This window comes from Mus caroli, unplaced genomic scaffold (genome assembly GCF_978045245.1).
Source record: "Mus caroli unplaced genomic scaffold, Mus_caroli_1 scaffold_9, whole genome shotgun sequence".
Taxonomy (NCBI): Eukaryota; Metazoa; Chordata; class Mammalia; order Rodentia; family Muridae; genus Mus; species Mus caroli.
In genome coordinates, this window is record NW_028227264.1 from 66333230 (window position 1) to 66346391 (window position 13162).

Below are 13162 nucleotides of genomic sequence, written 5' to 3' on the forward strand. Positions count from 1 at the left end.
CCTTGGTGAGAGTAACTTGATCATCAAGCATCCTGAGCAAAACTCTCCTGGGAGCTGTCCAACCCCGCTCCTCACTGATGGGCCTCTCTATACATCAGCTTTGTTTCTGAGGTATAGTCATGGCCTCTCCTCCCTATCCGAGAGGCTCCATTGTAGAAACAACAAGCATGCAGGCAAGATGGAGGCTTTCTAAAACGCCTGAGGTCTCAGGGTCAGGCCTTCTTATTCTGGGTCTTTGACAGAGCCTAGGCTCAGACAAGAAGGTCTCTTCTGTCTGTTGAGAACCCTGGGGTGGAGAAAGCCACTTATTAAGACCACAAAGCTGACAGAATTGTCCTTGCTTCTGAGAGACTGTCCTTTGGCCTCACATTTCTGCCAGGACACATGACATCCAGAGTGGCCTTCTTTGGGGCCCCTGGCCAGTGGTTCAGCACCAGCATCACCCCTGGGGAATCTTAACTCACTCACTGCCTTGCCTTCTGGGAGGTAACACTGGCCATGTAGTTGGTGACCCATTTGCCAGGACATGTAAACATTGAACTTCAAAGGCGTTGGTGATTAACCAGGGTTGAAACATTGGGCTTTGAACACACCCCTCAACTCTCCAGGCCCCTGTTCATCTTGGCAAGATGGGTAGCTTCAACCAGTGCCAAGAAAATGATCTTTTAATGTGAAAGTCTCATGATGTGAACTTTAGGAGTTTATTGGTTGGGGGTTCTATTTCCCGAGCTAGAGAAGCATAGTGGGGACTGAAGTAAATGAGCCTCATTGATTGGTTTTGGCAGGATATGGGAAGAAGATTGGATTCGCCCTTCTCAAACACCTGGTGCAGCTCTTATACACAGTTATTCCTCTAAAAGAAAAATATTTATTTATTTATTTATTTATTTAATGTCTGTGAGTACACTGTAGCTGTCTTCAGATACATCAGAAGAGAGCATTGGATCCCATTACAGATAGTTATGAGCCACCATGTGGATGCTAGGAATTGAACTCAGGACCTCTGTAAGAGCAGTCAATGCTCTTAACCGCTAAGCCATCTCTCCAGCCACTCCTCCCCCCACCACACACTGCTATTCCTATATTTTATAACTGCTCTCTGCATCCAGAAAAATGGATTCTGGATTCACCAAGAGGTTAAGTGAATTTTTTTCCTAAAAGGTTATTCAGGAAGCAGGTGTAGCGCCAGAATCTGAACGGGAATTGTCATCTAGTGAACTCGGCTGCAGTATCATGAAGCTCTCTGTGATTAGCTCTGAGCTGCAGTATGCATGAGGGCAGGATGGGTGTGGGGGTGGGATGGGGGGGTGGGAGGGCTCTGCTCTTTCTGCTGTGACTGAGCTACAGGCTGGGAGGGTGAGAAAAAGCCTTCACCCAACTTCCACTTATTGGAGATAAGTGAGAGAACGTCTATAGGATCATGTGTTCCAGAAGTCTCCTCGCGTCCATGTTCTGGTTCCTGAAATACCTTCAAGGGCCTTCCCCCTGCTGCCAAGGTAAGAAAAGTACAAGTTGGACCTCTCAGCTGCTCCACCAATTTAATCATCTTCCCAGGAACAGGACTTGACAGGATGGTGGGGAGGGGAAGACTCGGGCACCATGTTCGCCTCAGTGAAGTCATTGAGGGATAAAGAAGTGTTGTGAAAGGAAGAGGCAGGCACGAAGTATGGCTCAAGTCTGGAATGGAGCGAGCAACCAAATCAATTAATTTCCTGGCTACAGTGGGCTCTTGCCGTGTTGGGACTTCTGAAGAATAGTCACAAGAAAAATGTTAAAAAATTATATTGGAAACGACCAATAGCATAGAGTTTTGTTAGGTAATATATATGTCTGTGTCTGTGTCTGTGTGTATAATTAGTATATATATTGGAAATATATATATGTATATTTCATATATTTCTATTTGTATGAACATCTGGCATTTAAATGGTATTAGCTGTTCAGTTTGGAGAACCAAACCACGTTGTAGTCCAGAATTGTCCATGAAGTATAGTCGCAGAAGCCTTGGCCTATTTGGATGGTGTCAGGTTCGACTCCCCAGGAACACTATGTATGAGTTGCGAATCATGAGAAAGTGCTTGGTTAAGGAAGTGCCCCCTGAGGAAGACAATAAGGGTGTGGAGAGAGCAGAACAAGATCACCAAAGAGCCGAACAAAAAAGATGAAGTTGTTCTGGTCCCCCAGAAGAAATGGGGGGGGGATGTCCAATCTGAGGCAGGGGACATCAGTGATAACCTTGATGAGGGATGCGAATGAAAATCCAAAGTGCCTTTCAGCTTTATCCAAATGCGGGCAGGGTAGCTGCACCCTCCTGTTAGGTCCCTAAAGATCCCCAGTGCTGCTATAACATGGCCCCTCTCTCTTCATCCCTGGAAACACAGATGCAGCCTCTCTCTGGAGAGAGCAAGTGGAGGACCCCAGTGGAGCTATGCTTGTTCTCTTCCATTGTTAAGATGGAATGAGCAGAGGATCCAGAGTGAGGCCCAAGGCTGGGTTGAGAGAGAGGGAATTCTCCCTGGAGACAGAGTGGGGTTTGCAGATGTCCCGTGAGCTTATCTGCTCTCTCTGAGGGCAGAGCTCACACACCAGGAGCTGGATGCTGACACAAGGAAGTCTGACCTGGGGATGACTCAAGGCAGTGGTGGGCAGAGATACCTGGAGCTTATGGGGCACGGCCCTTCAGGGACAGCAGGGCATAAAGCAGTCACTGCAGTCATGAAAACGCTAAACAGCAAAGGCTGAATGGAACTCCGTTGAAGAGTTCTTGCTTAGCATACCTGAGGCCCTGGGTCCTGTCTCACTACATACATACACACTTGTGCCCTTACCCCAGCCTTGAGTGGGCTAAATCAGACCTTGTTTTGCCACAGTTGGCTAGCCCTAGTCTACTGTGCTACCACATCTGCAGCTTCCTGCACGAAGCTACTACCTGCTGAGCTTGTCTTCCTGAAGAGATCCAGGCAAAGCAATGAGATCCTGGCACAGTGGGGGATGGGTTTCCCCCTTTAAATTCAGACTTAAGAATTAAACATTGGGCCTTGATCAGAAACTTTGTCTTGGTCTCATTCCTCTCTCATCTGTCCTTCCCATCCATCCCCAGCTTTCCTTTAAGGAACCCAGTAACCTGTGGCTGCTGGCAGCTATACACGCTCATACACACACACACACACACACACACACACACACACAGAGAGAGAGAGAGAGAGAGAGAGAGAGAGAGAGAGAGAGAGAGAGAGAGAGAGAGAGAGAGAAACAGCAAGAGAAGAAAAAGGGTATCTGTTAGTAGAGGGCCGTGGGAAGTTCAGTTCACAGGCTGGTTAACTGAGGGCTTCTCCATAGCGTAGCCAGAGGTTCTAAGACATAGCCACACTATTTCCTGCTAAAACAAACACTTGGTGACTCATAGAGACAGAGACAGAGACAGAGACAGAGAGAGCCAGAGAAAGAGAGAGACAGAGAAAGACTGAGGCAGAGACACAGAGACAGAGAGCGTTCACACTCTGTAGATGGGGTATTTCAATACTACCAAGGCTGACCCTCACCTCCTAGACCAGAGCCATCCTCCTGCTCCAGTCTTCTGAGTAACTGGGATGACCGATGTGTGCCTAGTGAATTAGAAGTATTTGTGAGTATGATTAATAGTCAAGATGGAAGAAAATGGAATAATATGAAATGCTCAATTAAAACCAGAGAAGGATAGAAAAAAGGGACTGGAAAACAAAACAAATAAGTCAGAAGGAAAAAGGCAGTAATAGGAAACAGTTAGAAATATGGTAGCTATTAATTCAACTATGTCAATAGCCACTTTAAATGTCATTTGTCTAAATGCAAAAAAAAAAAAAAAAAAAAAAGCCAGAGATTCGCAAGGTGAACAAGAAATAAGACCCGGATATCTGTGTGCTGTCAGCAAGAACCTCACTTTTAAATTTTAAAAACACGCAGCTACACGTTAAAATACTAAAAGAGGGGCTGGAGTGATGACTCCGGGGTTAAGAGCACTTGATGCTCTTGCCCAGGACCTGGGTTCGGTTCTGAGCACCCACATGGTAGTTTGCAATCCTCTACAGCCCTAGTTTCAGGGGATTCAATGCTTTCTTCTGGTTTCTGGGGGTGCCAAGCATATAGGTGGTACTTGTACGTATACACAGGCAAACATTCATGAAATAATTTTTTATAAAGAGCAGAAGAATTGAGAAAGATAGACTATTAATAATAATCCACCCTCCCACCCCCCACCCCCACCCCCCAAATCTGCAGTAGATACGTTCATTTCAGAAAAAAAGTGAGATTTGAGACCGGAAGTATATCATAGCTAAAAGGGGCCCTTGCATGCCATTCATAAGCCTTCACGTGGACGTACCTGTTGTGTGTTTCTGAAACCGATTACCCAGAACTGGCACAGACTCCAGGTTAGAACGCGAGATCTACAAAACCCTTGTGACACCAGACACCAGCTGCAGGCTCCGGTGTTCTCAGGCTCCTCCCACTTCCGACCAGAGGGGACAAATCCAGAGCTTCCCACAGTCCTTTCCCAAAATGTGTCCTAGAATGACTTGTGGACATTTATTTACCCTATCCCTCCCCTACTTTGCATATTAAGAAATCAACTTTCTGGTAGACTAGCTTGCCTCCTAAATGGTGACTTCAAAATTCAAATCCAGCTCTTCTTTTATTTCCGGAATTTATGATCTCTAACCACCCACACAGGTTCTCCTGAGCCAGCTCTCAGGGCCTGGCTTCCTCTTTGGGACTTTCCATCTCAGTGATGGAGTCCACCCCCCCTGCCCCCAGCACCTCTCCCTTTGCTTCTAACTACTAGCTTTGGCCTCTGGATAGTGGCTTACTCCTGTTGTGGGGGAATTAACCCTCAATGGATGCAAATAGGGCCAGGAGCTGGAGTATGAACTGACCATGCTCTGCGTGAGGGGATGAGAGCCACTGTGAACAGCAGTTTCCCTGGCTCCAGATGGCTCTAACTCCAGTGACTCTTGTGAAGCTTGCTTGGGGATGAGCGCTGTGAAGGACTCGATCCTTCTTGACGCACTGCTGCGTCCCCTGGCTGGTATTTCCTTCGCCTCCCAAAGGACTCCTTTGCACTCCAGTGCTTATCCTAGGGTCAAAGTCTTGGGGCATGCTAAGACAGTTGTGGTCCCTGGAGAAAGTCTCTTCTAAGATTTCATAATACTCAATACTGTCACTGGTTTATTCATGGGGTGGCTATTTCTTGTCCCACAAGGCATAGACTTTAAATGGATTAACAAAAGAAAACCCTACTGACATCTCTTTCTTCATTTTATTTTCAAAGCATATTTTTTTAAACTGGCATGTTCGTGTGTGTGTGTGTGTGTGTGTGTGTGTGTGTGTGTGTGTGTGTTGAGCACATACACTGCATATAGTTTCCACAAAGGCCACAAGAGGAAGTCAGAGTTTTTTAGGGCTGGAGTTACAGCTTGTGAGCTGCCCAGTGTGGAAACTGGAGTCTCAGGTTCTGGAAGACAACTAAATACTCCTAACCCCCGAGCCAGCTCTCCTGCCCCCTTTGCTTTTCTTAATACAAAGAAGGGCTTTTTTTTTTTTTTTTTTTTTTTTAACTAACCTTTTATTTAGATCAATTCATCTGCTAAGAAACTCAACCTTTCAGAGGGTGAAACCATCACCAATACATACTTCCAAAACACTTTTATCACCCCGGAAGTTAGTTATTATCTGTCAGCTCAGCGCCTCCATACTTTCCTCTGTCCCCAGTCTGCTGCTTCTAGCATACAAGTTTTAGTCTAGTCTGCATATTTTTATATAAATTAAAGTTCTCAGTTCTGTGGTCCTTCATGCCAGGCTGGTTTCACGGAGCACGCTATATGCAAGGTTCTGAAATGGGCCAGGTATCAGTACTTTATTCCTCTTTATGGCTGAATAATATTCCAGGGCACACACAGACCATGCTCCATTTATCCAGTCATTAGATGCTCTTCATCGGATCCTGTGCACCCGTTGGGTGTTATAAATAATGAATGCTGTAAACATCTGCCTATACATTTTTTTTTATTTAAACACCTCTCATTTCTGTCCTAGATCAACTTAGCAGTGGAATTGAGCTGCATAGTTTCTACCCATTTTAAAGAACGGATAAACTGGTTCCCAAAGTAGCCACAGCGCTAGATATTCCCCAGAGCCAGCCAGCAGTACACGTGACTTCCCATTTCCCCAGGGTTCTTTCTATGTTTATAAAACTGGAGCCATGTTTGTGGGTGTGGAATGGGATCTCACTCTGTGGCACTGACTTACATTTAACCTAATGACCAGAGATGTCAAGGACTTCCTCCCACGGCATCTCTTGAACAAAGACCTGTATAAACTCTTTGTTCGCTTTCTATTTGATTTGTCTATTTATTGATGAGTTTTAGGATTTATGTATTTCACATATTGCATATGAGTGAGATATTCTGGTTTTGTCATCATTTTCTCTAACTCTAAGCTGGCTTTTTAATTTCTGGATAGCTCCTTCTATTTTTCTCTCTAAGAGTTATGTAACATTGAGCTGTGCATTTAGGTTTGACTGTCTTGGCTTAATGCTTACATATGAAGTGAGGAGAGGGTGGGGCTTCCTTATTTTGCCCTGGCAACAATTGTGAGGTCTGTTTTAGTTACTTTGTTTCCCTGCTACTGAGCAAAGCAACTTGAAGAAGGAAGGGTTTATTCTGGCTCACAGTTCAAGGATGCAGTCCATCATGGTGGAGAAAGCTTGGTGGCAGGGGCTGGTCACATTGTATCTATCATCTGGGGGCAAAGAAGGGATGAATGTTGGTGCTCAGATCACTCAGACCCTAGTCCTTAGGATGGTGCCACCTACATCAAAAGTGGGGCTTCCTTTCTCTGTGGAAGCACCCTCATAGGCAATCCTAGAGCTGTGTCTCCCAGTAATTCCAAATCCAGTCAGGCTGACAGTGAGGAGTAGGCAACATACTCACATTGCACTGTTGCAGGAGCCCTTGTTAAAAGTTAGTTGACTGCAAGTGTGTATTGCTGAGTTCTTGTGTTCTATGTCTTTGACTTTGGTGGCTAGCCTTGTGCCAGCACTGCATTCTCTTCATTCTAGAATGCATAGTAGGTTTTGAAATTGAGCAGAGGAGTAAGTCCTCCATCTTTTGTTGTGGTGGTTGATCTTCTCTTCCTCCCCCTCCTTCTCTCCCTCCTCCCCCTCTTTTCTCCTCCTCTTCCTTTTCTCTCTCCTCCCCTCCTCTCTCCTCCTCCTCCTTTTCTCCCTCTTTCCTCCTCTTCCTCCTCCCTCCTCCTCTTCCTCCTCCTCCTCCTTCCTTCCTTCCTCCTCCTCCCTCTTCCTTTTTCTCTCTGCCTCCTGCTTGTGGATAAGTTGTAAGCTCTCTGCAACTGCTCCAACATTGTTCCTGCCTGCCTGCATCCTGTCATGCTTCTATTAAAATGGTCTCCCTTGGGAACTGTAAAATCGTCCCCAATTAAATATAAGCATTTAATTTTATAAGTTGCCTTGGTCGTGATGTCCCTGCACAGCCATAGAAACGTAACTGAGACACTGGGTGAGTTCAGGTTGGATACTGAGGTTATTTCTTCATTTATAAAATAGATTTAGTATTATCTACCTTAGAGATTTAATAAGATGGTGAAAAGAATTATATACTTAAAGTGCTTACCTAGAGAAGAGACAAGAGATCTTAATTGTATTTAAAAAACAAAAAAAAACAAAAAAACCATAGACTACCTAGATAGGCTCAGAGATCAGGACATGGGACATCTAAGTATCATAGAAGCCAGCATCCACCCAGGCCTGTTTACTGTGAGAGATTTCTACCACAGGGTTGGGAGCCAGAGACAATAGAGAACCAGAGGCAGGGTGAGCACAGGAGAAGAAAGAGGGCATTCTAGAAAGTTCTCAATATGGTGAGATGGGGCAGAGAAGAGATGTAGTGTGGGCTTCAGAGCCAGACTGGAAAGGAGAGTGAGCTGAGTAACAATGAACATGAAACCTGTATGCTGTCTTCCAGCTGAGTGGTAACCCAAGGGAACTTCAGGGAGGCTCATGCCAACACACAGCAGGGACATGAAGGTTTTGCATATTTCCCTTGAACCCTATATTATCTAATCTCATCCAAACTGGGGCAGAAAACCCAGTCTGTATTGAGTTTTTATTCTCATCTTCATTGATTTATTGGTGCTTGAAGGTGAGAGATCTGCCTATGGCTTAACCTGCCTTTGAATTTTTGTGTGGCCACTATTGTGTGACTTTTCCCCCAGGAGGACATGAACAAATATTTTGTCACCCCAGACAGGGCACTAACCACCAACAAAAGAAATTATTCCACCCAAGTCTTCTTTGATAAACCAGCGAGTTTATTGGGGTTACTCCCAGGAGATTTGTGGCAGTTTGAATAGGAATAGTTCCCATATACTCTTGTGTTTGAACACTTGGTCCCAGGAAATGGCACTATTCAGAGGTGTGGCCTTGTTGGAGAAAGTATATCACTGTGGAGATGAGTCTTTAGTTCTCCTATGCTCAGTGTGGCACTATTCCTAGTGTGACACAAACTCTTCTGCTGCCGCCTGTCGATCAAGATGTAGAACTCCCAGCTCCTTCTTTAGCGCTATATCTGCCTGCTTGCCGCCATGTTTCCTGTCATAATGAAAGTGAACTAAATCCTTCTGAAACTGTAAGCTAGCCCCCAATTAAATGTTTTTCTTTATAAGAGTTGTGTTGGTCGTGGTGTCTCTTCACAGCAGTAAAACCCTCGCTAAGACAAGATGGGTGACTCAAATAAGGCAGCTGCATCATCAAAACCCCTACTCCAGCCTGGGCGATAGCTTACAGAAGGTACATCATATCTGAACCTATTCTCACTGCACTTGTAACCTCCAGGAGAGGCCTGTACACTTCGCAAGCTTCTATACTCTCTGGGTCCTGTGAGTTACAAGGGCTTATGCCTTTCCTCACAGGAGTAATATTCCATTAGGAGAAAATGACTGTGTTGCCCACATTGGCAATCTTTACTTACTGGACACAGTAAGCTGTCAGCCACAATCCCTCCCCCTTTAATATTTCACAGCTCTTTATACCAAAGCTGCCTACGGTTTCAGTGTTGAGTCAGTACTGGCTTCTTGCAAACTCTAAAAATCCCCCATCTCTGCTGATGGCTAAGCACATGGTGACTCGCGCAGAACCTACTCACTTGTACTTCAATTGCAAATTGAACTGACCCATTAAATTTCAATGTGACAAGAAGGATTCTGAATCTGTTATTTGTTCCCTTCTATAATAGTTGTAAGGAGACAGATGTGTAGGTCTTATTTGGGCCATTTCTGAACGATGCAAGAAAAATGTTCAGTGAATCAATAAGCTAGCATACTTTTGGTCTTCTGGATAGAAGGGACACAAAACGAAAAGAGAGTTTAATCTCCAGGTGGTGTGTCCAAAGAGACCCATCCAAGAGACAGGAGAGTTCTCAGCAAGAGGGAGAGATTCTTAGTCCATATGCTCTGGAGAGTGAGAAAATCCTTCTCATCTTCCACTTAGTTTCTTAAAAAGTTGAGTGAGTCAGGTATAGCAGTATGCTCATTGTGGTCATTTGAATGAAAATGTCCCCCATAGGCTTAGAGGGTGTGGCACCTCTGGGAGGTGTGGCCTTATTGGAAGTAGGTGTGGCCGTATTGGAGGAAGTGTGTCACTGGGGTTGGCCTTTGAGGTTTCAGATTCCCAAGCCAGGCTCAGTGTCTTACTCTCTTCCTGGTGCTGGCCGATCCAGATGTAGAATTCTCAGCTACCTCTCCAGTATCGTGTCTGCCTGTGTGCTGCCATGATGATAATGGACTGAACCTCTGAACTCTAAGCCAGCCCCAATTAAATGTTGTCCTTTACAAGTTATTGTCGTGGATATTGGTGTTTCTCCACAGTATTAAAATCCCAACTAAGACACTCACATAGTCCCAGCTTCTCTGGAAGCTGAGAGTAGAGGAACATTTGAGACCAGCCTGGTAACATAGAAAGTCCCCATCTCAAGCAACAACAACCATAATGGTAACAAAGAGAACTTTAAAAAAAATGAAATTGATTAGACAAGTAATAAAATTGCTTCTCTGCAATTTGTGTTTTGCAAAATTTTAACCTCTCTCTTTCTGTCACGTGTGTTACAATGATAGGTAGCATAAAACTGATCACTTTAATAGTTTTTAAGTCTTCAGTCCAGTGACCTTATCTGAGGTACCCTCACCATCCACCTCCAGAACCTTTGTCGTTTTCTATCATCTCTGTCCATTTATAAACCTTTGGACTTGAACCTCTGAGGAACAATGGTTTATCTTAGGAACAAGCAAATGACTGTCATGATCAGTCACACAGCACAATGGTTCAAAGAAATGACCTTGGTTTCAGACAGCCCATCTCTGTCTGGCACCCTATGCTTGCTTGGTCAGACCACTTTCTGGATTGTGTCTGTGTTCTTCCCCCTGGAAAATGGGGTGACACCAGCATGTGCCAAGAAGTTATCATGGGCATGAAAAGTGCACACAGTGCACTTTGAACTGTATCCAAGGGCTAAGCAAAATTTACTATTCACTGTTGTTGATATTGCATTGATAGGTCATTTTTGTTCTAAGGAACACCCCCACCCCCAACACATGCACGTGCACACACACACACACACACACACATACTGGAAAATATCAGAAGTCAGTGAAATGGAGCACAGGCTACCCCAACATTCCTCTTGGATTGGCTTGTCCAGATGCCAGCCTCCCTTAACCCTTCTTTCCTAGACTTGACATCATCTGCTACCCTGATGTTTTCCATGGGCCAAGAAGACCCAGAGTTGTGTCCATCACGGTGGCATTGTGGGTCTAGGGGGTTGGTTGGGAGCCAAGCAATTTTAGGAACGATGGTTTGCAGCATTGTTGAAGCTTAGGTCCCAGATAAGGACTTGGTTGGGAGCCCTGCTGGGAAGGGAAGCAGCTTCCTCTCTTCTGCTGAGGATAAAGCCTATCCTGTGCAGGACAGCTTGCCCCTTTCTTTCAGTTAGCTTTCTCCGTTTGGACTCTACTCTTTGGCCTACTGGTGGCTTCTTAGCCACAACCTTTCTCGTTTTCTAAAATTATCTGCTACTTTTCTCACCTATTGTCTGACTCTCTCTTCAGGAAGTCAAATGTCCTCTATTTCAGTCATGATGATATTACCAGTGGCTATGCCACACAAATACGTGTAAGTCTTTCTCCTCCTACCTCCTGCCCCTCCGACACAATCTGGCATTAAAAATGAGAAAACTGAAAGGTGGAGAAGTTAGTGTGGTGGTTAATATTGTCTGCTGGATGCCGAGGAAGCAGGTCTCATCACATATCTGTGAGGGATTGTCTACCCTAAGGCTATCCTCTGCGAATGCCTGTGTGGAATTGTCTTGATTGCGTTGATTGACATGGGCATAGCCATCTTTACTGTGGGTGGACCATTCTTGGGTCCTGAGCTGTATTGAATGGAGAGAGCAAGTGAGGCCCTAGCAGCTCTTCATCCATTCTCTGCTCTCTGTTTCTGACTATGGATGTGTTGTGACCAGCTCCCTCTAGCCCCCATTGCTCTGAATTCCCCCAGTGATGGAAATAGCCCTTTCTTTCTCCATTAAGTTGCTTTGCTCAGAGTGTTTGATTACAGCTTCAGAAAAACAAACTAAGACATTAGGAGACTATCCCTGAGTTGGCCTCAGGCACAACCAAGGGCTCCTGACCTCTAGAAACCCAGTGCTTGTACTAGGATACTTTTACATTCTATAGGGGTAGGAAGTATGCAGACATTTTCTTCCCACGTTCTATGGATGAGATCCTTGAGAGGGCAGGCCCTAGACCCACATGCTCTGAGTCAGACCAAGTGATACCTGCTCTCCCCAGCACAGATTTGAAAGTTTTGCTCTACAGAAGAAAGGTGGGGAGGAAGGAAAGTGTTAATGAGGTTGGCTCTTTCCTTTTCCATGTTGAGAATGTTCTAACTCTCTCAGGCTGGGACATTCTTTCTTGACTCACCTAGGCCCATCCTATTTGGCCCAAGTTTTTTGTTGAAGGCTGGTTCTAGGCCTGTATTTGGAAGCAAGAGGATTTGCCTATGGCCCCTTCTGTTACCATTTACCCATGTGCTCCCATGTCTATTCCTAAATGAGGCTCAGCCTCATCTTGTTCTGTTCCAACTAAAACTCACATCTTTCATGTCTTCTACATTCTCAAGGAAAGATTTCTCAGAGTGCCATTGAGTTTGGGGGAAATTCCTATTTCCAGTCACTCTTCTGTTCTCGAGAGCTCAATGTATGTGGGAGAAGATGTGGGGAACGCTGTTTTTACTCATGAAGGCAGAGACTCAGCAAAGTTAAGGGAAGGTGCCAGGCACACTTACAGTTCCAGAGTGGGGAGTAGGACATACACAGTGCCTTACTATGTGATAACGGGTCTGTATTCATTCATTAGCATCCATTCCTTCTCACAGTCTTGCTTGAATTTTTTTCCCTTCACCTTCCTCTTTTCATGCCCTTGCTTAATTGTCGTCATAGGGTCCTGGAAGCAGCTGGCAGCATCTCCAGGTGTATCGGCTGTGTTGTCCAGTACCCCACATGGTGCACTGGACTGGTACAGGAGCATGGCCCAGTATGGATAGAATAAACGTCCCTGGAAGCAACAAGAAGAGCCTGTGATGCAGGCAACAGAGGAGGAGAAGACCCAGGCAGGACAATAAAACACATGCCTGGTGACCTGGCATCTAGCCCAAAGCCTGAGGTGTTTAGGACCCTGGAGCTTGCCTGAGTGGAGGAAGGGTGGGGTAGTGTGAGCCGTCTCAGTCAGGGCAGATCAACAGATGGGGAAGAAGGCAGGAGGTGAGCCTGTATCTGGCTTTGTCATCTCCCTCTGTTTTATCTGTGGAGAGGAAATGCGTGTACAAACTGTCACGATACTCTTTTTAGAGCCTGATTTCCTTTTGTTTGTTTTAACTCTCCTGATTGCTGTGTATGGGGCAAGGGGAGTGGGGTACATCTCGCAGGAGACAAGTGGGGAAATCTATAAGACTCAAGAAAATCTCTGCTCTAGATATACCTGAGGGACCCTGGAAAGGTCCTTGAGGCTATTTCGATGCTATTTCTCTTAGACAATATATTTCTGGTATCTCTTTAAAATT

At 45.2% G+C, this 13162-nt stretch overlaps 1 long non-coding RNA gene across 1 annotated transcript; it reads right to left on the minus strand.

Annotated features, from left to right (window-relative positions):
* Positions 1-560: 560 nt before the first annotated feature.
* On the minus strand, positions 561-4453 carry LOC110303911 (uncharacterized). The gene is made up of 3 exons (XR_002378977.3): positions 4361-4453; positions 3543-3605; positions 561-1488 (listed from the first exon to the last, which is right to left on the minus strand). It is a non-coding gene; the product is annotated as an uncharacterized LOC110303911 (long non-coding RNA).
* Positions 4454-13162: the final 8709 nt, after the last annotated feature.